Below are 23,748 nucleotides of genomic sequence, written 5' to 3'. Positions count from 1 at the left end.
CTTCGGTTATGCGTATCCTTGTTTTATGGCACAAATTTCCCAAATGCGTGTCTCTGGAGCCGACCTACTGAACCTTGTGTTGGATAGGTGATTTTCTGTCTCAGATGGACATATCGGAAACACCATGTCCAAAGAAAGGCGCCAGTTGTATTTATTATTGAATACCATGATAACATGAAATAAAAGTATCAGATTCTTGTCGCTTCACCTCTGTAACAAGCAAATCATCTGCAGCCTTCGATTTAAAAGCACTGTTCAGTTTCACAGCTCAACATCAGTAATATTATGTGTTTCTGACACATCCGCACATCTGCCACACATCTGCCGCATCAACAGATATTTACAGCACAAAGTTCTGTGACTTAATCTTTAGGCCGGAAGAACTCAAACAATGTCAGCCTAATGTGTACGGCATCAAACTTGTAAAAATGTGGCACATTTATATTTATGTCGACGGTGATTCCAAATCGACGGAACATCAATTGTGTCACTATTAAAATTAGGATTGTTTAGTTTGTGGAATATATAAGGGAATTCCAGCAGTAGAAATCTTAAAAGTAAATCATGGAGGAAACTCTAGAAAACCCTCTAGAAGGAAACTTTAGAAAAACCTTGAAAACAAAATCGTGGATGAAGTCATTGGGTTATATCTGTAGGCATCACTGAAGGATTCCTGGAGAAATTCTTATAGGGTATGTGTTCCATCAGTAATCTCACGCTCCCATGTTCATCCGATTCGAAAACAAGCGATTATGGCACCGATTGATTCCGTTCTTTTTGTTTTCATTGGTCCTCAATTCTAACAAAAAATACAAAAATACGAAACAGAACAAACAGCGCTTCAATCCTTTGTTTTTCGTAAGATGGGAGCCACATGCTTAATAAGGGAACCAAAACCCTAGATATAATAAAAAATAATAGAAAAACGTCTTTGGAATAATCTCTGAGAGCATTTTTAGAGCAACATATGAAGGAGTTTCCATTCTTTTAGAGGAATCTCCTGAGAAATTCCTGTGAAAATCTCCAAAAGAATTATTGGATGAATTTCCGCTTGAATTTCTGAGAATTGCCGCAGACTTCTTTCTTGGATGGGGAAAAATCTATAGGAGGTTTTGAAGGAATCACTACAAGAATTCCTGAAGAAGTCCTTAGAAAAATCTTAGCAGGAATCCGTCGAGAAACCCCTTGTGAAATTCCTTGTAAAATTATTCACGAAATCTTCGGAGCAATTCCTTTTTTTTACTTAATCATTTATTTAAGGCTCATGCGCCAACAGGCATAACGGAGCCGAATTCAGTTAAAACTATTTACAATTTCATGTTTTTGTCTTATAAACTATGTTAGTTTTCGGGAACCGAAAAACTCGCGGTTTGGTCGAGGTTAGGGGGAACAAAAATATTTGAGGAAAGGATACGGTGATGGGGCTTTTCGTTGACACGTGACAGCTAAGTGTGGCGTATTGCTGCTGGTCAAACGTAGCGTGGACAAACAACCTGTAACGATACAAACAGACGATTTTCGAAGGGACACGAGGTGAACAAGTGGAGCAACAAGACTGGGTATATCAAACAAAGTCACGAGGTGGACAAGTGGAACAACAAGACGGGGATATCAAACGAAGACTTCAGCTTGCTTCAAGAAGTCGTACACAAGCTTCATATACACAAGATCAAGTTTACCCAACACATCTCTAATGTCTTCCTTTTCTGGTTTCCCTCGGGCCCTGAGGGATGCACATAAATCGGATCTGGCAATACCGTATTCGGGACATTCCCACACAACATGGTTGATATCTTGATAGCCTGCACCACAGCTACAACGATTGCTATCTGTGAGCCCTATTCGATAGAAATGCGAGCCCAGAGAGTAGTGATTGGACATAAGTCGACACATTATCTTGATAAAATCTCGACCCATATCCAACCCCTTGAACCACGCCGTCTTCGATACCTGTGGGAGAATCGAATGTAACCACCTGCCCAACTCTCCTGCATCCCATTTTTGTTGCCAACTGACCAAGGCATGCTGACGAGCAATCGAAAAAATTCATTAAAGACGATATGACGCTCATAAATATCGCCTTCCATAGCGCCCACCTTGGCGAGTGAGTCCGCTTTCTCATTGCCCGGGATCGAGCAATGCGAAGAGACCCAAACCAAGGTGATGTTATATGCTTGATTCGATAGAGCACTCAAAAATGATCGTATTTCGCTTAGGAAATACGTGGAGTGCTTTACCGGCCTCATTGAACGAATAGCCTCAATTGAACTGAGGCTATCCGTGAAAATGAAATATTGATCAGAGGGAAGAGAGGCGATTCGCTCTAATGCGTAGTGTATAGCCGCTAATTCTGCGACATATACTGAGCAAGGACTTTGAAGTTTATAGGCGGCGCTATGAAGCTCATTAAATACACCAAATCCAGTCGAATCATTTGTTTTTGACCCGTCAGTGAAAAACCTTCTGTCACAACTGATATGACCAAACTTGCTTGCAAAAATTTTTGGAATGTGCTCCGATTGGAGCGGATCTGGGATTCCACGGATTTCTTGCATCATGGTCAGATCAAAACCTATAGTGGAATTGGAGAAGTCTGGGAAACAATCGCGGTTGGGAACGTTCAATGAAGGGTGAACCTCCAGAGTCATGTACGAGTAGTACACTGTCATAAATTTTGTTTGATGAATTCGTTCGATCAGCTTCTCAAAGTTTTCAATTACCAATGGATTCAGCACCTCACAGCGGATGAGGAACCTTAACGACAGTTGCACGAAACGAAGCAATTCCTTGAGGATGAGTGAAAGAATCTGCGGAACTATTTTACCGAACCACTGTGAAATACGTTTGACAGTCATACAGGCAGGTTAGAGCATCAGTTGATTCTGAGTTTATGCATCACTATCAGCAGGTGATGAACAGTGGTAGCAAGACCCTAGTATCATTTTGATGGCCAACTAGTCTTATAGGGGTTTTGAGAACCATCATAAAACCGAATATCTTTTATTCTGCTTTTATGATGGTTCAAATAACCTTTTCTAGTCTATTTTACAAAAAAAATGTTACTTGGGGAGTGTGCGACGTGATCAGAAGATTGTGTGTTTAATCACTTGATTGATTTTTTTGTGCAAATTTAACCCAGTCAACAATTTGATACTATACAAATTTTTACAGCTGTTTCTAAGCACTCTATATTTCAACAAAGGCTGGTCATTGCTGGTTCGTACCATTAATCAGCTCTATTCAGGCTTTAGCTAGTTTGATGCTAGAACAGGATGCGACAACAGAAATTCGCCTGCCTTGTTATTTTTCCGTTCGATTTCGTCGCCCATGAAAATCCAGTGCTGCCACTTTTCTTTATTTCAAATTTTTCAAACAATTTTAATTTTACGATGGCAATATGCATTAATTTCGCAGCGTAGAGTACAATTTGAATTTTTACTGATATAACTCGCAAACAAAACCGCAAGGTTCTTTCGTTTATAGTGAAATTTATCAAAAATTCAACTTATTTTTGACCAAATCAATGATTTTTATCAATGGTCAGGCATGCGAGTCACTTTAGGTTAATTTACATTAGCATGATAACACATTTAAGGTGATAAAGCGTGAATAATAAAATGTAATGATTTTGAATATTGGTATCAAATGAGAAACCTTCAAATTAGCAACACGGCCAAGTCAACAACAAAGCGACCTGTCGCAGCAAACGGATATCAATTTCGACCAATCAGCGACTGGTCTCCGTTTGACATAAATTTGGCCTTTAAGTTGGCTGACTACGTGACGCATCCTATCTTTGGTTTGATGTTCTTTGAAAGGCTGAACTAACGTCGAATATGCGCTTAATCAGTAAATATATACTACAAATTATGCTCCCCTCCCAAAGACAATTTCTGGCTACGCCACTGAAATCCAGGTTGTGCCCGAAATGGAATTCGAGGGACAATTATTCAATTTTAAGTAAATTGTAGTTTTTTACAATATTTGTTTACATGATATGAAAGCTAATTTATAAATTAGTAATTGATACCAAATTGGTCATGTGGCGTTGGGCGAGGGGCAACAATAAAATTGATCATTATTGTTGGATGCTTACACAGAGGGGACCAAATGAAAACTCTATCCTCACATATTTTTTACCATTCTGTTAGTTTTAGAATTACCAATCGGTCAAGGTCGTCTAGACAAAATGACTGTGCTTAACTCGAAAATGGCATGCGGAAGTTTTGGTGTGAATGGAAGATTAAAAGGTCAATTTTCATTTTATACGTATTTGTTATCCTGCACTGTACTCACATAGTCCGATCGGTTTTTAACCTTCGTGATGCGGACAATCTCCTACCTATCGGGTGGTCTAGAACTCCGTCCCTGTTTTTGGAATCTTCCACCATTACTTTTCGTATATTATCGTTTTTGTCTGTGTGAGTCACTTTATCTCTGTTTAGTTTAGTCTGTGTCTTAATTATCTAACCCGGAGTAGATCGGATAGTCGATTAATTATATTTTAGAACCCTTGAAAAAGGTCCAATACCGACCGAAACGTCGCGAAAAATCATAAACTAGTATTTTTGATTCCCCTATAAGACTGCAAAGTCAATATTCTAAAGCAAAATCATCCCAGTCGTATCCCAACCAAGTATGTACTACTACTACTAATACTACTACTACTACTTTACTACTTTTGAACATGAGCTTTTGCTACATTCTAGGTATTAGTGCGCAAAATTTTCGAGCAGACGCGCTGAAGTTGACCGGGCGGCAATTGTTATTCACTTGTCTGCATATTCATAGGTACCACCATAGGTTTAACCAATACCAATACCTTTGAAATTGGACGTTCTTCTTCTCTTCTTCATGACTCGACGTTCGCATTAGAACTTGGCCTGCCTCTTTTCAACTTAGTGTTCTTAGAGCAGTTCCACAGTTATTAATTGAAGGGCTTTCTTTGTCTACCATTGCACGAATTTGTACATTGTGTGGTAAGTACAATGATACACTATGCCCAGGGAGTCAAGAAAATTTTCCCGACCGGAACGGGAATCAATCCCGCCGTCTCAGGATTGGCGACCCATAGCCTTAACCACTAGGTTAACTAGGGCTAACTGTAGACCCCTGGACGTTCTTCCAGGAAATTTTTCATGAGAATCGTACGGTGTTCATCCCCATTCTTTCCGAAATACCGTCAGTAGTTTCCAGGAGGTTTCTTATGAAGTTCCCACATTAGGATGTCCACAAACATTTTTTCAAGAGTAATCACTCCCTGTATTTATTTAAGAGATTTTTACCATAATTACTCCGAGAGCTCCGGGATTTCTACCACTGGAGTCTTTCGCGGGGTCTCTCTGGGATTTTTCCGTGCGTATCGCATTTTAAATAAAATACCTGTTGCTGACCTAGAGTAGTTGTTGCATCATAGAATACAAATTTTACAAACAATCAGACATCCCTGTTTCCAGAGCTTCTCTAAGAAGTTTACCTCCTGGAGCTCTCGGAAGTTCTCTAGATGTTTCCTCTGTGATTTTTTCCGGAGATTCCACCGAGATTTTTGAAGGAGGTCCTTCTGCAATTGCTTCCATAATTTTGCATGGGTTATTCCCCTACCACTAGGCTGTTATAAAATATCCTAATGGTAAACTGACATGAAAATTGCCCGAGACATATAAGACATGCATATATTTCAAATATGACCAAGCTGTCAAGAACCGGATCATGTTTGCAAAATAAATGTTTATCTTTTATCGGAAATCGATCAGCCTGACTCCCGCATCGCTGCCAACATGTGTTCACAAATTTTTCACCCATCTCTGAGCCCTGCCACAACTCAAGCAAGAAAAGGCACAAGCGAAGGAAGCATATTTGCATTCTACCTAGTCTCTGACCGCCAGGCCCTGGTGACGACGCCAGAGGCAACGGAGCAAACAAAAATTTGTCAATCCCTTCGAACAAGCAAGAAAAACATAATAGCAAATAAGCAACCAAATTGACCTGACCAGAAAACTAACAATTTGGGCAGAGGAGGTCGAAAAACTTGTCATCGTGCAGTTACATACACGTACATACATAGGTAGGATCCTTCCGGAGAAGCAAAATCCTCCCGCGGCGATACGATGGATTGAATGGCACCGAGAGAGGAACTGCGAAGAGGAACGGGCTGCGATCGTTTACATCGTCTAATCCTATTCATACTCACAGATCTGTGAAAATCCATTGTAGTTGTTTGTTGTAACACAAATAGATTGTGGTGTCACTCGGAACCTTTTGGATGCCGGCAGCAGCGGCCCGGAGAAGGAGAGAGAGGTAAAGTTTCATTCCCCTTTCTTGCTCATCGAAGGTGCCTCCAGGATTGCTAATCCCAATTTGAGGTTTGTTGACGTTCCTTTGTTCCTTTGGTTGTAGGACGAAATATTTCGGTTTTTTGGGACTGTGGACTAGAGTGAATTTGTTCGTCATGGTTAGACAGATAAATGAACATGTTGTACTGAAACTGATCACCGAGTATCGAATGTCACCAAAAGCTATTATATATCTATATTTTGCGAGTATATAGACTCAAGATCCAATTGTGCAATTGTTTAGAAACGTGTACTCATCATGGAAGAACTGCCAATCATCTGTGTTGATACTTCAGATAGGACATGCCTATAATCTGGTTCCCAATTTTCGCTATGCCTGTGTTCCGTTTATCATGCAAGTGTTTGGCGTATTACTGCTTTCATCTTTCGGTCTTCTGACGCGAAGCTTTGAGCCTCTGAATGAATTGCAGTGGTTAGGTTACAGCTAGTACTTCTATATTGTTTTCTACCAGCTTTTTGAAGATGGCGCTTCTTTCCCGTGGCGGGCATCAGTAATCGTTAAATAAATGCTTTCGGTTCTTACTTGCGTTGATTTTCCTCAAAAGTGTCATAAATGCCCAAGAATCTTAACAACTTCCCCCCAAGTTACGGTAACCCCTTTTCCGCTTCAAACTCCTCGTTCTCAATCATAGAGCCGTGAGAAACCCTAGCACATGCTTCTTTCACTTTCCATCCACACAAATCCCGCCACACGGGGCCGTCGTCATAGCAGACACCGAAAAATCCTTCAGGCACAAGAAAATAGAATATTGATTTTTCATTTAAGACTGCCGAATGAGAGAAAGATGGTGGAAAATCACACCCCGACGCCGTTTGGACGAAAAAAACAAAAAAGCGCTTCCAAACGCTCCAAAATGGATGGAAATTTATTCCATCCAAAACAGGGAGGGAAAACGAGCAGCAGCAGCAGCAGCAGCGGGAAAAAAATCATTTCCAACTGAATTGCGCTGCTTCGACCAAGCACCATCGTTTCAATCTTGCCCATCCTCGTCTCCATGGCACGAGCTCTGCCCAGCATAGCCAAATGAGTAGGTACGCGAATCTGATGTGGAAAACGCGAGCCAAGAGCAACGGCTTCCATTTCAGAAACGGTTGTTGGTCTGTCCGGAAAAAAAATCACTCCCCACAAAATTTAACCGCGATTTTATTCTTCATAATTTCATAACGACTGGCGTGGCACGGCGGCAGCTTCACGGTGAACCGACGAACCAAGCTCTCAGAACGAGCAAAAAATGGGGCCCATTGAGATAAATTCCAATTTCAATTATCATTAAACTTTTTTAGGAGTTTCATAAAAAAAAGATTTTCCTGCGGTTGAAAGTTTTTTTTTTATTCGTGGCTTGTCTGTTCCACTTGCGTTTATTGTGAGAAGTGTCTGAAGCAGAATTCGTTAGATGAGGTTGCATGCCATTCCTGTGTTTTTTGATTGTAAGGAACAAAACTTGATTGTATATTTAGAGAAAGTTATTAGAATGTGTTTAAATAAATTACACAATGACGAAAAAATGTCTTTTTCATTTTTTTTTATTTGAACATTTCAATAACTTGCCATTTATTGAGAATTCAACTAAACGTGTTGAACGATCGATGTCAGAGCTGTAGTTGAAATGCAAAGCAGCAAAAATTGGACTGACGCGAAATACATCAATAACAAAGTACATGCTGATAGACAGAACGGAACACAAAAAGATTCGTCTAAACGTCGCGATAGAGGTAGTGAAGGAATTCGTCTACTTCGAATTCTTTTTGACGGTCAGAGACGCCAGATATACAAATTTTTCTGTATTATACAGATTTTTGACCTTCTATACATACCAGATACAGAATACAGAAAAATACAGATTTTTAAAATGATCACATTTCTCATCACAGATTCATCATCACAGATTTCTCCAGGATGCATTAAATTTTAAGTCATTTTAGTAAATTTAATGAAAATTGCTGCTTAAACTTCAAAGAATTTTTGATAATGTGTCACACATGTTTTAGAAAAATAAATACCAGTGATAATTAAAAATCGTTAAAAAGTAGTACATTTTTGTTAGTTTCTATTGAAATCCAGGACTCTCGGTGTCTGCTATACCCTCAAATACGCAGATACAGAAAAATCTGTATTGATACAGATTTTTTGATAAATTGATCTGGCATCTCTACTGACGGTTGACAGTCATGTGTGTCGTGAAAGTCGAAGATGCGTCATTACTGGCAGTTGTGTCTACCGTGAACTCACAAAGAACGTGGGGTCTAAAAATATTCACCCTCGCAACAAATGCACACGATACGTGAACCCAATTAAACAGCATCCCTATCCTCACCACTACGATATTGCTGTAGCCAGCATAACAACGGTTTAAGGCAAAACTAGATGCATTTCCTTTTTTTATTAAATAACTAAGCAATATTTTCAAAATCGGTTTTTATACTCAGTTTTACGAAGAACCAAGGTATCTCCTGATTTTTTTCTGTTGGAAAACGTTGTCCAACTTCACAAAAACCATTTTTGAACGAAGTTTCTAAAAAAATATCGTTTCTGGAAAACCAGTAAACATTTTCCACCAGGGAAAACATCAGTAAATATCTTGACTTTGTCTCTAAATGTATATGCAAACTGATTTTGAAAATATTTCCCAGTAATTGAAAAAAATATCAATAATCATAATCTGAGGAAATGCATCCAATTTCACCCAAAAGCCCTTCTCACTAATGGACAGGCCCGGACCGGGACGACCGCTCTTTTATTTCGCTAGCGGTTATATGTTTGCGCTTCACACTGACACAGCAACTTCGGGTTCTATAGACCATTTCACAAGACATTTCAAATCATCTGATTTTGGGGAAATTTAGCAGACAATATCATACACGAATCTGTCCGATGTAATGATATTTATTAATTTTCGTGTAATACAGAGAGCACTGTATATTTTTTCATTTCTTGGGGACTCCATCGACAGTTTTTTTTATAGGAATTGAATCAGAACTTCATATGACAATGTCTTTGGACGTCGTTTTGCAATTGCTTTGTGACTCTTCAATAAAACTGATGTCGGTACAATAGAAGCGTTCGCATAAACTACCGGAGTGAAGAAAATGCGGTCGTTTTGGGACGTGTTTTGGGGTCCCTTACGTGAATCCTGAATTGGATGCTGAGCTGCTGATTTAGTGAGAAAGTTCTAACTACTTTTCCATCTTTAAAAAAATAGATGTACAATCCAAGCCTGTATTGTACAGTACACGCAGAAAAATAAATTGTGAACACAATTAAATTCTAGTTCAAATCAAACATTTTTTCAGTTTGCTTTAGCGACAAACTGATTTCTAGTTAAAACTGAACTGCTCCATTGTTTGATAGGGTATTGGTTCCCTTCTTAAGCATGTGGCTCCCATTTTAATCCTACGAAAAACAAAGGATTGAAGCGCTGTTTGTTTTGTTTCTTATTTTTGTATTTTTTGTTAGAAGTGAGCACCCATGAAAACAAAAAGAACGGAATCAATCGGTGCCGTAATCGCTTATTTTCGAATAGGATGAATATGGGAGCGTGAGATTAATGATGGAACACATACCCTAATACAAATATTTTCATTTGTCGAAATTTTTGACAGTTTATTAGAACAAACACAGATTTGGTAGTTTCAACATAAAATACGGGATTGTTTTAAACGACTGCACTTTTGCCTCTAACAAAGCCGGAATGTGATTGTGTTGGTGATGGCTGCTCCTGCGGCAGCTTGGAAATCTATTTTTAGACACTCGTCGAGCGGATGGAAGCGAGAACGAATAAAAAAAAGACAAAAAGGCGGAACCGACCAACTTTTTGTGGGTGTTGTCTTAAGTGCCTGCGCGTTATCCATCACGGCCAAAACTGCACTTGGAAGTTGGAGTGATGGAATTGCTACACTTTCTTCGTTGTGGCGATGTTGGGGTAAGAATTTTAAAGATGTGTGAGTGCTTCAGGGCCATGTTTGTGGTCTGAATTTTGTTGATACAAATGAAGTTTTTAACGTTATATGGAATGATGGGAATTGGTTGTTTTGATCGATAAACTCTACATACGTAAGAACAAAGAAATATAACTTTGGAATAAGTAAATGATCAGTTTGAAATTCAACCATGCGTTTTATTGTTTTAAACAAGCCTCATTTTTCTGCGTGTAGACTTTCGTTTCCATTTTTTCTCAAACTTTTTACATTTTACATTTTTAACACACATTCAGTGTAAGTGTAGAATTAGCTGTAAGTTAAAATACACATTAATAAAAACAAAAAAAAACACACATTCAGTGACAAGTAGACCACGTCCTCCGTGTATTATTCAAGCCTTGATTCGTGATGTCGCGAGTGTGAAAGAAAAATCAGTTTTTATTGAAGTGGTTTTACTATTTTTTATTAACTTCCTTTTTTTGTCCTGTGTCAAAAATACCTTCACTAACAAGCATTCCTAAGACGGTTTAAGCTAGGCTAAACGTCGCGTTCAGTTCATTTCTGTGTAAAATGGACTATAGACTTCTGCTTCCTAACAAAGTGGAGACGCGCGATAGGATTTTCTTTTTAGCTTGTTTTCCCGTGGAAAAGTGCTCGACCCCTTAAACACTGTTAATATTTCCTGAAAATGACGCGAATGTGGGGACGATTTCAATGGGAATTTTTCGTGTGTGCATCGTTCATCATAAAACAAAACAAGAATCGGTCCGTTGATTGTAGCAATTTGTTTACCAAGACAAAACCTCTAATACATCTTCCCTTCCCATATCCAAACTCCTAGTGATTTCTCGTAGTAACGCAGAGAATTCCTCGGTTATTGGCCTAAGCGAGATTCACGTCATCACTTCCTTCCCTATTCTCAATTGACTTGCATTCGGACGCGGCCGGCGCTGGTATTGCTTATTGAAAAGTATTGGAATTCCAGCAATTACACAATGAGGAGAGAGCTAATCCCAAGCATCACCTGTTGGTTCTTTGTGTAAATCGGCACCAACATTTCAAAAGGGCGTAACTGCTTTTGCAACCAATGCCTTCTCACGCAATTTACATCCATTAATCGAAAGAGAGGATTTTATCTTTCTATTTGTGCTAGTGGATTGCTCGAGAGGGATGGGATACGCTCCACAGCTTTGTGAGAAGGCATTGGTTGTAAATGCAGTTACGCCCTTTTGAAATGTTGGTGCCGAAATGCAGTTGTCCTTGCAATAACAGAGGAGCAACCGCGGGCGGTCAATCATGCTCATGCTTTGTGACTCAATTCAATAATTACTTTAAATTTGTTCGGCAATATTTTTGGAAATCAAGTAAGATTTTTTTTCGGCATTTTTTATTTTTTTCTTAATTTTTCCAAGGAATATCTTTGAAAAGTTCTGCGAATAATCCTCCGTTTTTTTTGTATTTTCTTTGACTAATATTTTGTGAGTTCCTTTTATACTTCATTAAGCATTTGCAAGGGTGCTGTCCATTAATTACGTAATGGTGTACGGAGGGAGAGTGGGTGGGGTTTGAGAAATCTTACGCGTCATACAAAAATATTTTGATTCTCATACAAAATATTTTAAATTGGGGGAGGGGGGGGGGTAAGTTTGTTGTCGGAAATTCTCAAAAACATAATAAATGGACAGCCTCTTGGCAGGTCTATTAGAAATTTCTTCAAATATTTCTACGAAATTTTTTATTATTATTATTTTTGTAAAAACCTTCCTATTTTTGCGATATTTTCATCGACTTTTTTTAATATTTTTGTTTACATATGTCAATTATGTACTACGGAATTCCTCTGGCTTTTTTGTGAGATTCCTTCGGCAATTCCTAAAAACTATGTCCCACAATTTCTTTTAGAATTTCTTAGTTTATTTATTTGGGAATTTCTTTAGGAATTCCTTCGACAATTTAATTGAAATTCCTCAGGACCTTTTTGCCTTTCTCGTACACCAAGGTGTACCGAAAGGCTATATGTTCACTCCAAAAACGAAAATTTGATAGAGCCTCCGGAGGGGTCAAGTCTTATATACCAATCGACTCAGCTCGACGAATTGAGGTGATGTCTGTGTGTGTGTATGTGTGTGTGTGTATGTGTGTGTGTGTGTATGTGTGTGTACAAAAAAACTCACATCACTTTTTGGCAGTAAACCTCATCCGATTTCAATGACCGACGATTCATTCGACGCGGAATCTGGTCCCATTGTTTCCTATTGAAAATGGTTCGGATCGGTTCAGCCGTTCTGGAGATATGGCCATTTAGGTGTTCCGGAACGGTACCCCAGTAAGGGACCAGATATGAAAATGCATCAAACCTATGCATGCGACACATCAAACCACGGCATTTTCGATAACCTGATGAGCGATAAGCAGAAAAATAGTCTAAGACCATATCTGAACCGGTAGTGTTCCGGAACCGGTTCCGGGTGTCCCGCCGGAAGTGGCAAATATCAAAGTGAACCAAACCCATGCATGAGACACATCAAACCACGGCATTTTCGATAACCTGATGAGCGGTAAGCAGGAAAATAGTCTCAGACCATATCTGAACCGGTAGTGTTCCCAAACCGGTTCTGGGCGTCCCGCTGTAAGTGGCCAAATATACAATTGTACCAAACCCATGCAAGCGACACATCAAACCACGGCATTTTAGATGACCTGATGGACAATGAGCAGGAAAATCATCTCAGACCATATCTGAACCGGTAGTGTTCCGGAACCGGTTCTAGTCGTCCCGCTGGAAGTGGCCAAATATACAATTGAACCAAACCCATGCATGATGGACAATGAGCAGGAAAGCCATCTCAGACCATATCTGAACCAGTAGTGTTCCGGATCCCGTTCCGGGGTTCCCGCCGAAGTGGTTAAATCTGAAAGAGAAACAAACCCGTACATGCGTCACATCAAATAGCGGCTTTTTAGATTGCCTAATGAACGGTCAGCAAGTGTTTCGGAATCAGTTTTGAGTGGCCGGAAGAGGCCAAATGTAAAAGTGAACCAAATCCAGGCATGTGACACATCAAATTGTGGCTTTTGCGATAACCTGCTGAACAGCTAGAAAATAGCCTTACGTCACTGGTAGTGGTCCGGAATTGGTTCCGAGAGTCCCGTCGAAATTGTCAAACCCTGCATGTGACACCTTCAATTTGCAGCGTTTTTGGTTAACCGATGAGCAGTTAACAAGACAATAATGTTAGACCATATTTGGTTCAGCCGGTAGTTACCCGGAATCAGATCCGGGTACCCAAGCAACACACATGTTATAATAGAGTTACGACAGCGCAAGTTTTGGTTGTATAGAAGTTTATTTCATGTAATTCTAACATTGTGTTGAAATAACGTAAAATAAACTTCTATACAACCAAAACTTGCGCTGTCGTAACTTTTATATAACATGTGTGTTGCTTGGGTAGTAAAATGTAAAATTTAACCAAACCCATGGATGCGGTACATCAAATCACGACCAGTCTTGTAAACATTCGACACTTTTTACTACCTTCATTTCGTTGCCGCAGTCGGGTGTCAGTCGGCTTTGTTACATTCGTGCGCTATCGTTACCTCTTACCTACACACAACACGAGCAGTAGAACGAAGACTGATTACGACTTATCGACAACCTGATGGAAAAATAGGGTCAGACCACATTAGATTCCCGGTAGTGTTGCGGGTTCAGCTGTGGCTTCGAAAGTGGCTAGAAGTAAAAGTGAAGCAAACCCATTCATGCGATATATCAAATCGCGGTGATTAGGTAAAGGTGAATAAATAGCAATAAAATATTCTTAGACCATAATTAGGACAACCGGTAGTGTCATGGTCCATGACTCATGGAATCAGATCCGGCTATCCCACCGGAAATTACCAAGTATAAAAATGAACCAAACCCATACATACGACACATCAGATCGCAGATTTTTTGATAATCTAATGAACGGTTAGCAAGAAAATAGCCTTAGATCACATTAGAGACTAGCTGTTGTGTAGCATAACCAACGTTCATGTGAAAAATTAAATCGTGGCTTTGTTTAATGGCCTGATAAACATTAGGTATGAACAACAGTGACGAATAGGTCTAAGTTCTCATATATGAGAACAAAATATAGACAAAACTAAAGCGATCTCATCAAATCGTACCATTTCAGATTCCTAAGGTGTAAAGTTATAGCAGGATTGGTCAACGTTGAGTGGAAAAATAAGAATTTGATCGCGTAAACAGAAGATGGTGGCTGTTTTAAGGAATTTTGAGCTCTAAAACTATGTAAAATAAGTGTATTTGGTATGGGAAATTTGTTTGGAGTCCACCAGAGTATCCAAGATAGCGGTCCAAAGTCCAAGATAATGGCCCAGTATTCAAGTTAGTGCCTATTTTATAGGATTTTTAATTCTTGCATTATGGGCATATTTTGTATGAAAATATGTCCAGAATTCAAAATTTGTAATCAGAAAACCCAAGCTGTGCGCTGTTTCACAAGGTCTGCAATATGACTATAGTTTGAATGGGGAAGAATGCCGGTCTTCGTCCAAAACTGGTAACCAGAAAATCATAAACGACATGCCAAAATTCAATACGGCGACTATTTTATATAATTTTAGGTGCAGAGTCCAAAAATGAATACCAGAACATCCAAGATGGTGTCTCAATGTTCAAGATGGCGGTTAGTTTAGTTGGGGTAGATATCCGGAGTCATAAAATGATGTCCGGAAAATCTAAAATGACGTTTCAAAATTTTGCGGCTTCATGACACTTGTTTGGTTTAAGTTTTGGATCGTTGTCTTATATTTTCTGAACATTGGATGTTATGCTAATATAAAATGTATCCATATTGAGTAGATTTAGCAAGCAGTTTTCATTTTGTATTTATGTCAATGTCATCAACATGTCGCTCGAGTTTTGTTGAAAGGATATTTTAAAGCACGAGAAAGGCACCATCACCGCTAGGTGGATTAATTAGGGTTTTTCCATTTTAGGAAAGTTTTAGGAAACCTGTAAAGGGTCTTGCAAAGTCATTACAGAATAATTTTACAAAAGAGTTACCGTAGGAATTTTATAATGAAGAAATTTTTCAAAATGGAATTGCCAACCCCAGAAAAATGAACCGCTGAAATTAGAGAAAAACAACCTGGACATTTCTTAAAGGAATTGTAACAGGAATTCTTATAAAAAAAAGTATATGGAATTTCCTATGGAATTCTCAAGCATTTTCAAAGAAATTGCGTAAATCAGTTCCAAAAAGATTAACGCCGAAATAGTTAAAAAAGAAAAAAGTTTCTAAAGAATTTTTCAAAGGAGTTGTCTGATAAATTTTGCTGGGTATTGAGTATTAAAGTAATTTTCAAGAAATTCCTGGAGCAAATTTGAAAGGATGTGAACTACTTTTGAATTTTTTTAACTAATATGCGTAGAAAATTCCAAAGAAATTTAAAGAAATTCCAATAAAATTTCCGGTTTCGGGTCATTTGGCCGAACGCCGTTTGGCCGTAGCTGAAAGCGTAAGGATGAATTTTAGTGGCCATGTCATTGCTCTCTACATCAGTATAATTCGACAGAACCACGGACAGAACAGCCTATGATTTAAAGAAGGAAATATTTCTGATGATCTAATTGATACCTAGAATATTACCCGGGGTTTGTCCTTACCTCTGAAGTCATTTAATCACAATTCGGCCAAACGGCATTCGGCCAAACGGCATTCAGCCAAATGGCCGGACACCAAAATTTCCAATGTAATTGTGAATCAATTTCCAAAGGAACTGCCGAAGGAGAATGCAAAGGAATTTCCTTAGCTGTAAGAAGTAATTACAGAAAAAAATCAGATTGATTGGATGAAAAAATTTCAAGATAGTTGTGTGCCGAATACATTTTGCAAATACCTTCCCGACGAAATTACCAAAGTTATAGTGGAATAAGTTTTCAAAAGAATGTATAAAACAATCTTCAATCCAAACGCCGAAAAACTTCCAATGTATTTATCGAAGAAGTTTTCAAATGAGCTGCCATGGCATTAAAAAAATGCAAATGCAAATTACCAAAAAAATTCACAAAGAATGGACTATTTTTTTTCTTATATGAATTGTGCAGTCCATATAAAAGAATTACCAAGGGAATTTACAAAGATGTTTCTAAAACGTTACTGCAATACGACCACAAATATATTCACAAAAAATGACATGGACACAAAACATATTTATCTTTATTCGTTGAACTGGTATAATTTTTAAAACTAGCTCAATCCGCATGTATCATTTCACGCGAAGTGTACGACAGCGTGTAATCGACTACCACGGAACCAAATTTGTTTAAATAGAAAAGGAAAAAAATCTAATTTTTATGCCATTTGGATCACGTCTCGACCCGTTCCATCACTCCTCGTTTTTTGACAATTATGAAAACAATTATCACTTTCTTTTGTTTTCATCTTTTAAACTATTACATATACAAATGTTCGACCTTCAGTTTTATTGAACCCCATAATTTTCAAGTTCATTTGACAAATCTAGCATGATATTTGCATGTGATATGTTAAAATGACCTGTAAATTGTCAAATTCATTGAGGTAAGATTTCATGGTGTAAACTGGCAACACAGTATCATTTTTCAAATTTATTATTTTCTATTAACTTTAATCAAATTCAGATCTAGATCTTTACATTGCATCTACGAATGGTTCAAAAATTTTATAATTAAAATTTACATATTCGACGAAAAATTGATTTTAAATTTTAAAATTTCAAAATACCATATCTGGCAACACTGTAGGTATCAAGACATATTATTTTTTTCTACATTCTCCGAACGATTTCCTTCAAAAAAGCTGAAAGTCGAAATGTATATGTAATGCTATCAAAAATAAACCATATAGAGAGTTATATTATTATAAATTTTCATATTGTCAACAACGATAGGTTCTGTAATAGGCCGAGGGGTAATCCGATCGAAGAAAATTTGAATCAAATTCCTGAATGAATTTCAAAAAAAAGAAATATTTCAAGAATGCATAGTTGGATTTTCTGAAGGAACTCCAGGAGCAATACATTAAGAAACACCTGCAAACCCCTGGTGGAATACATAACACAACCTCGTGAGATCTTTTTTTTTTTTTTTTGAGAAAAAAACGTCCTGGAGAAATCACCTAATAACCCTAAACAAAGAGAAATTCCTAGAGGTACGCTTGTAAAAAAAATTGGAGGAATTTATGATGAAAACTCTGTTTAAATTTCTGGAGGAATCTCTGAAATCTGTAAAAAAAAATCTGATGGAATCTTTGGAAGATTTTCTAAGAAGTTCTGAATTTGTGATTCTTAATGTATTTGTGAATCTTGGTCTATAAATCCTTGAAGTATTTTTGACAAAGTTTATGGAAGGTTTTCTATATGTATGCTTTGAAAATTTTCTGGAGGAAACTCTATTAAAACAAAAATCCTAAGAAATGCGTAGATAAATTTAAAAAATCATTGGAAATTTTTTTTTTGAATTTGTGAAAGATTTTTCAAATGAATCCTAGGATAAATTCCAGGAAAGGACCATTAACGAAAAATCTGTGGAATTTTTTGCCAATTAATTCTTGTTGAAATTTGTAAATAAACTTCTTGAGGAAAATCTGGAGATATTTCTAAAAAATATATAAGTCAAATTAATAATAAAAGCTCTGGGCCCCTTAGGGGAGTTTTTAAACCTGAGCAGAGAAGAATAGCAAATAGATAACAACATAATCACATAGCCTGTTTTTATATCATAATTTGTTATTGTTAATTTATCAAAATATATCTTTTTAATAACATGTTTTGATTGCCAATCTTATTTTGTTATGTTTAAGTAATTGGGATGTATCCACAAGATAACATTTCAATAATATATTTTGAAGTAGAACAAGTTTAGTTATTATTCTGCTAACGGGTGGCCACTAAATAACGGGAATGCTTTTAGCAGCTGATTAAAAACAATAGAAGCGTCCATAGAGTAAACATTTTTTAGACAAAACCATCGTCTATCTATCCACAAAGTCAGCGTATTTTTTATTTTGTGTCAACTTATTCTGTTCTGCAGAAAACGACATTGAAACAGGAAGCACTACCAAAACGCCTTGGACGGCTCTACTGATTGCTCAAAACAACCGTAAAAAAAGTTAATAGTAAACCATTATAAAACTAGAACCCGCCCGGTTTTGAATGAATTCCACATTTCGGCATCCCAAGAAACAGATCCTGAAGGAAATAGAGGAAAACTAGCAAAACCAATAAGCATGATATCATTTCACATAATAAAATCTTCTTTTGTGACATGGGCTGGATAAATCAATAGAATGCCTTGTTAAATAACAAATATTTACATCAAATCACATTTACACATTGAACAACATGTAAATGAATTAACTATCGATTTTTGCGGCTTAACCAGCCGAATGGAAGTTTTACTTTATTCCAAAAGCTAGACTTTACATATACTGGCGTGAGTGAGAAATGGACAAATTGAGGTGAAATTTGTGAAAAAGTTACTCGTCCTCTCGGTGAGACTCCTACTCACTAGACAGGCGCGTTGCCGCTACGCCACGAGAAGATTCGAAGACGTAGCTGTAAACATGTAAATGGTTCGTTATAAAAAAAATAGCACAAAAAAAGTTCAACAATGAACCGCAGTGCACAAATTACATCGACACGTTTTGATGATACAGAAAAATAACATTTTTTGGAAATTTCTATAAATGTCATTTACGGGAAAAGGCTACAACCAAAGCAAAAATAAAACAAGTCAGTATCCCCATTTTTTCTTATTACTGTTTGAGTGTGTAGATGCTAAAGGTAGCTGAGAAACCATTTATTTTGACCAACGATTTCACAGACGCAGAAAATGCGTGAAAGTAAACTCTGAAAAGTCGTACAAAGCAGTTGCTCCAACATCACTGCAAAAAAATACTGTACAAATTACTACGTTCAACTTTCTTAAATTTTATATTTTCCATGGACGTACATTGTTAAACCTTTATGATAGTTAAATTCAGATTGCCATTTTTAAAGATCATATATTTTTAAGAGCACATTCAAAGCATTCCCGTTATTTAGTGGCCACCCGTTATAGAGAATATACAAATATGTGATGAAGAATATCACAACAGTAACAAGTTCACAAATTTCCTGTTATTAAGTTGCAATTGATCTAACAAAATATGTTATTGAATTAGTCTTAAGGAATATTTTTTTGTTATGATATTTGTTATTTTGCCGCTTGTGACAGACAAGTTTATTACATAATATGTTATGCTAATAATATTAAAAATACTGATTCCATCATACAGTTATTAGGCCAAAATATCATGCTTTATTATGCTGTTGCTATTTTCTTCTGCTCGGGAAAGAATTCCTGCAGAAAATTCTCGAATCGATCTCACATTTTTTTTCTTTAAGAGTCCCTGGAGGAATTTCTAAAGAAATCCTAAAAAGAGAAATTTTTGAATAAATAAATAAAGGAATCTCTGAACGAATTTTAGAAGAATCCCTGGAGGAATTTTTGCTCAAATTCTTGAACAATTTTTTTTTCTTTTGATAAACGATGGTGGAATTTAAGAAGTAAATCATGCATGATGCTTTAAAAGAATTGTTTGTGGAAATTGTAGAATAAGAGGAATTTCTAAACGAATCTCTGAAGAAATATTCCGAATGAATCCATAGAAGATTTTTTTTCAAGGAATCCTTGAAGGAATTTTTGGACGAATACTCGGACACATTTCCAAAAGAATTTTTTTGAAAATATTTTTTTGAAATTTTTGGTAGACTTTCTAAAGGAATCTCCAATAGATTCTCAAAACAAATGCATATAGAAATTTCTGAATATCCAGAGGAATTTCAGAATTAATCCCTGCGCGAAAAAATCTCTGAAATGATTTGTAAAAAGACATGGAGGAAGTGGTGAAGCAATTCATGCCAGAGTTCGTATATTAAATCTAGGATTTTCGAATTAAAGTGGAAAATTCTGGGTTTACTTACTTTAATTTAACACCGCAGAGTTGTAACAAAAGGTGACCGAGCACATAGCGAACCTATACTTCTCATACAGAAAGATCGTTCGGTAAACACAGCACAACCAGTAACCACGTGCTGCCAAGTGCTTGTCATGAATCTCTAAATTTCCGAAGAAAACCCTTGAGGAATTTCTGAAGCAATTTTATAAAGGAAATTTTTGAAGCAATTCGTAAAGAAATTCCAGGGTAAATCCTCGGCGATATTTTTCTAGGAATCCCAGATTGAATTTCTGATCTTTTTTTATTTTTTCTGCGACATTTATGCAAATAACGTTATTGTACATATCAGTTACTCAAAATGTTGGCTTTTGGATCAACCATACATATTTAGACCAGGCCTGCCCAACCTTTTACGGCAGCGGGCCACATGTGACACTCCATATCAGTCCACGGGCCAAAAAATAAAATATGACGATAATAAACTTTTTTTCATATTTCTAAAATGTGCTAGTCAAGATGATGGCTTCAACCCGAAAAAAATAGAATTCTAAAAATGAAAATTAAACTTTTGTTTCAACACTGTTTATCTGATTAACTGATTCTCTGATCTTCTGACTTTTTGATTTATAACAATGATTTTTAATTTTTTGACTTTTAGATTCTCTGATTCTCTGATACTCTTATTATCTGATTCTCTGATTCTTTAATTCTTTGATTCTCTAATTCTCTAATTCTCTGATTCTCTGATTCTCTGATTATCTGATTATTCGATTCTCTGATGCTCTGTATCTCTGATTCTCTGATTCTCAAACTTTTTGATTTTTTACAATATTTTTTTTCATTTTTTTTTATTTTTTGATTTTCTGATTCTCTGATTCTCTGATTTGTTAAATAAGATATTTCGTATGCATCCTCCCTAGGGCTAAGACAATTCATTTATTTACATATTACCGATTGGAAAAAGTATTTTTTTTTTCGATTTTGCTGCATCCTGAATCCTATAAATGTTTCTATGTTGTACCGCTCTGGTATTTTACGACATCTGCTGAAATTTTACGACAAAAATCATATTTCTGAATGATCGTAGAATTATAATTGTTTTTTTTTTAAATTTTATTCAAAAGTTACTTGATGAAATAGTTTTTCACTGGTAAAAGGAAAAAAAAAAAACAAAAAAAAAAAATGTTATTTCTTGGGCCAAATTCTATCATTTTTCTTCATTCGTGTCGCGGGCCGCACAAAATGTCGTCGCGGCCGGATCCGGATATTCATGGGTTTATTTTTCAACAATGACACTTGAAGCTTTTCGTCAAGTCGATTAACACTGGCTCTCCTCTGGGCCATTCTTGAGGTGCAAGCCTCAAGCATGATAGCATGCTTCTGAGCTGAGGAAATAGCAAATGAGTGTAACTCTTTGCAAGTGAGTGTTACCATCCCTGCTTGCAAGCATTTGCAGTTTTCGAGCAACGCGTGCTAAGGACGATCATCGCCGTCCGATGTGCAGGAGAACGATGTGTGGCGGCGAAGGATGTACATGGAACATCGCTGCACTCTACGGCCAAGTCAGCATCCAGAAGGTGGCCAAACCCGGAAGGATACGGTGGACAGGATATGTTACAAGAATGTCGGACAACAACCCCACAAAGTTGGTGTTCGCTACTGATCCCGTTGATACAGAAGGACATGGAGCCCAGAGAGCTTCATAGACGTGACCAAGGGCGGAAAGCAGCAGTGGCAAACCGAGTATTGTGGCGTGTAAATGTTTATCTCGTCCCATCCGAAGGAAATTTGGATTGTGAAAAGCTGCAAACCTGGTGCTATAGTGGAATCGAGTTCAGATCTACTCCATCAGGGCGAGAGACAATCAAGTGGCTCAGTGGCTTGGAAGAATAAGAAACGTCCGTCTAACCAATTGGGAGTCGTGGGTTCTATTCCCACCGGAGCACGTGGATTTCTTTACGTAATTTAAAGTTCAATTTGTCCAGCGAACACATGATTCTGATGTGTACATGGTGTCAATTAGAATCGTCCCTGGAATTTGATATTGATCTCGCCGAATAGCCGGTACAATCAAATCAAATAGACTATTTAACCATGATGGAATAATACGGGCATTTTGACTTTTTCATTAAACCCATTCCCAAATCACTGCATCTTTGATTAACTAAAAAGCATCCTGAGCTCGCACAGAACTCAATCCCGTCTCGTGCGCCACGCGTGCCTCCGTTGATCGCAACTGTTTCTAATCATAACTTGATTGAATTAAGCCATAAACGTCTTCATTCCATTAGCGCCGTTCGCTTCAGTGATTTCTCTGGGCCAGCCACCCATCGGCAGCAATATGGGCAGCTTAGGCATCATCGAAGTAAATCAAAAATCTTTCCACTTTTCAATCTTCCAATTAGCCTCTGCGACCGACGACGATGGCACGGGTTGTTCGAGACCGTGGCGTGGCGTGATCAAAGTGATTTCCATGCGACGTTCAGCCCATCAGCTTAACCCTCGGAGGAATACGACCCAGGGTAGTGCCTTGCACTTGTACACGGCGGCGACAGTGTCACTCCTGCCACAGCAGTGACGACCACCTCGGAAAAGTAGCCATATCCGTTTATTTGCACAAACGCTTTTCACCGGAATAACACGTGTTATCCCGGCGACAAAATCCGCTTTCGCTCCGGTTTTGCCTCAGGCCAGCAACAAACCAACAGGCTTTCGCGTGCCAAAACACCGGCACTGTGCGCAGCGAACGCAAGGGGGAAAATCATAACAAGTAAATTATCCTGCATTATCAGGTCACGTGTCATAACTTTTATGGGTCGAAAAATTTCCCGCTACAATCCTGCGAGTTGGGTTTTACTACTGCTCTAGTAAAACATCACCACTACGAACCAGCTTTCATTACACGGCGGCGACGGCCGGGAGCTGGTGCGTATAGCCAAAAGAGAGAACGTCAACGTCGCGTATTGTCAAGTGCCATAGCGTGTGTCGGCGGTGAATCATAATCGTAACAATAATTGGATTACAACTGGTGTATAGACCGCGCCGAAATGAGCACACACCACCGAGAGAGCATCGTCGAGCGGGCACTTGTTCTTCGGGCTTCGGCTGTTGGAAAAACAAGTGCATATGCGAAACCGTCGTCGGCCGGGGGACGGGCAAACGTAAATATTCAACCACGCAAGAAACGCAAGTTCTCACAGATCTAGAATTTTATACGCTGTGGAAGGCTTCAGAAAGATCAACACACTCGACCTGCTGTTGTTTGCTGCGGCACCGCTGATGTGCGATGTCCTGGGATTTGATGATGAGAGTAAACTTTTGTTTTGTTTTCATTTTGTACAAAAACTGCGGCACGCAAACCTTAGGGGAGTCGTTTCTTCCCCTGGAAGGAACATTTATGGAACGATGATTTGGAGATGATTTTTAGTATTGAGCTCTAGATTTCGTATGATTTTCTTGAACTGCCTTGTCTAACTGTGCTAAAC

General features: G+C 37.9%; 1 protein-coding gene across 2 annotated transcripts in view; it reads left to right on the top strand.

Annotated features, from left to right (window-relative positions):
• The window catches only part of LOC115255089 (fez family zinc finger protein 1), a 249,498-nt gene that overhangs the window by 134,604 nt on the left and 91,146 nt on the right, over positions 1 to 23,748 (top strand). The window lies entirely within an intron of this gene.

This window comes from Aedes albopictus, chromosome 2 (assembly GCF_035046485.1).
Source record: "Aedes albopictus strain Foshan chromosome 2, AalbF5, whole genome shotgun sequence".
NCBI lineage: Eukaryota > Metazoa > Arthropoda > Insecta > Diptera > Culicidae > Aedes > Aedes albopictus.
Note: the sequence above shows the minus strand (reverse complement) of the source record. Positions and strands in the feature narration are given on the sequence as shown.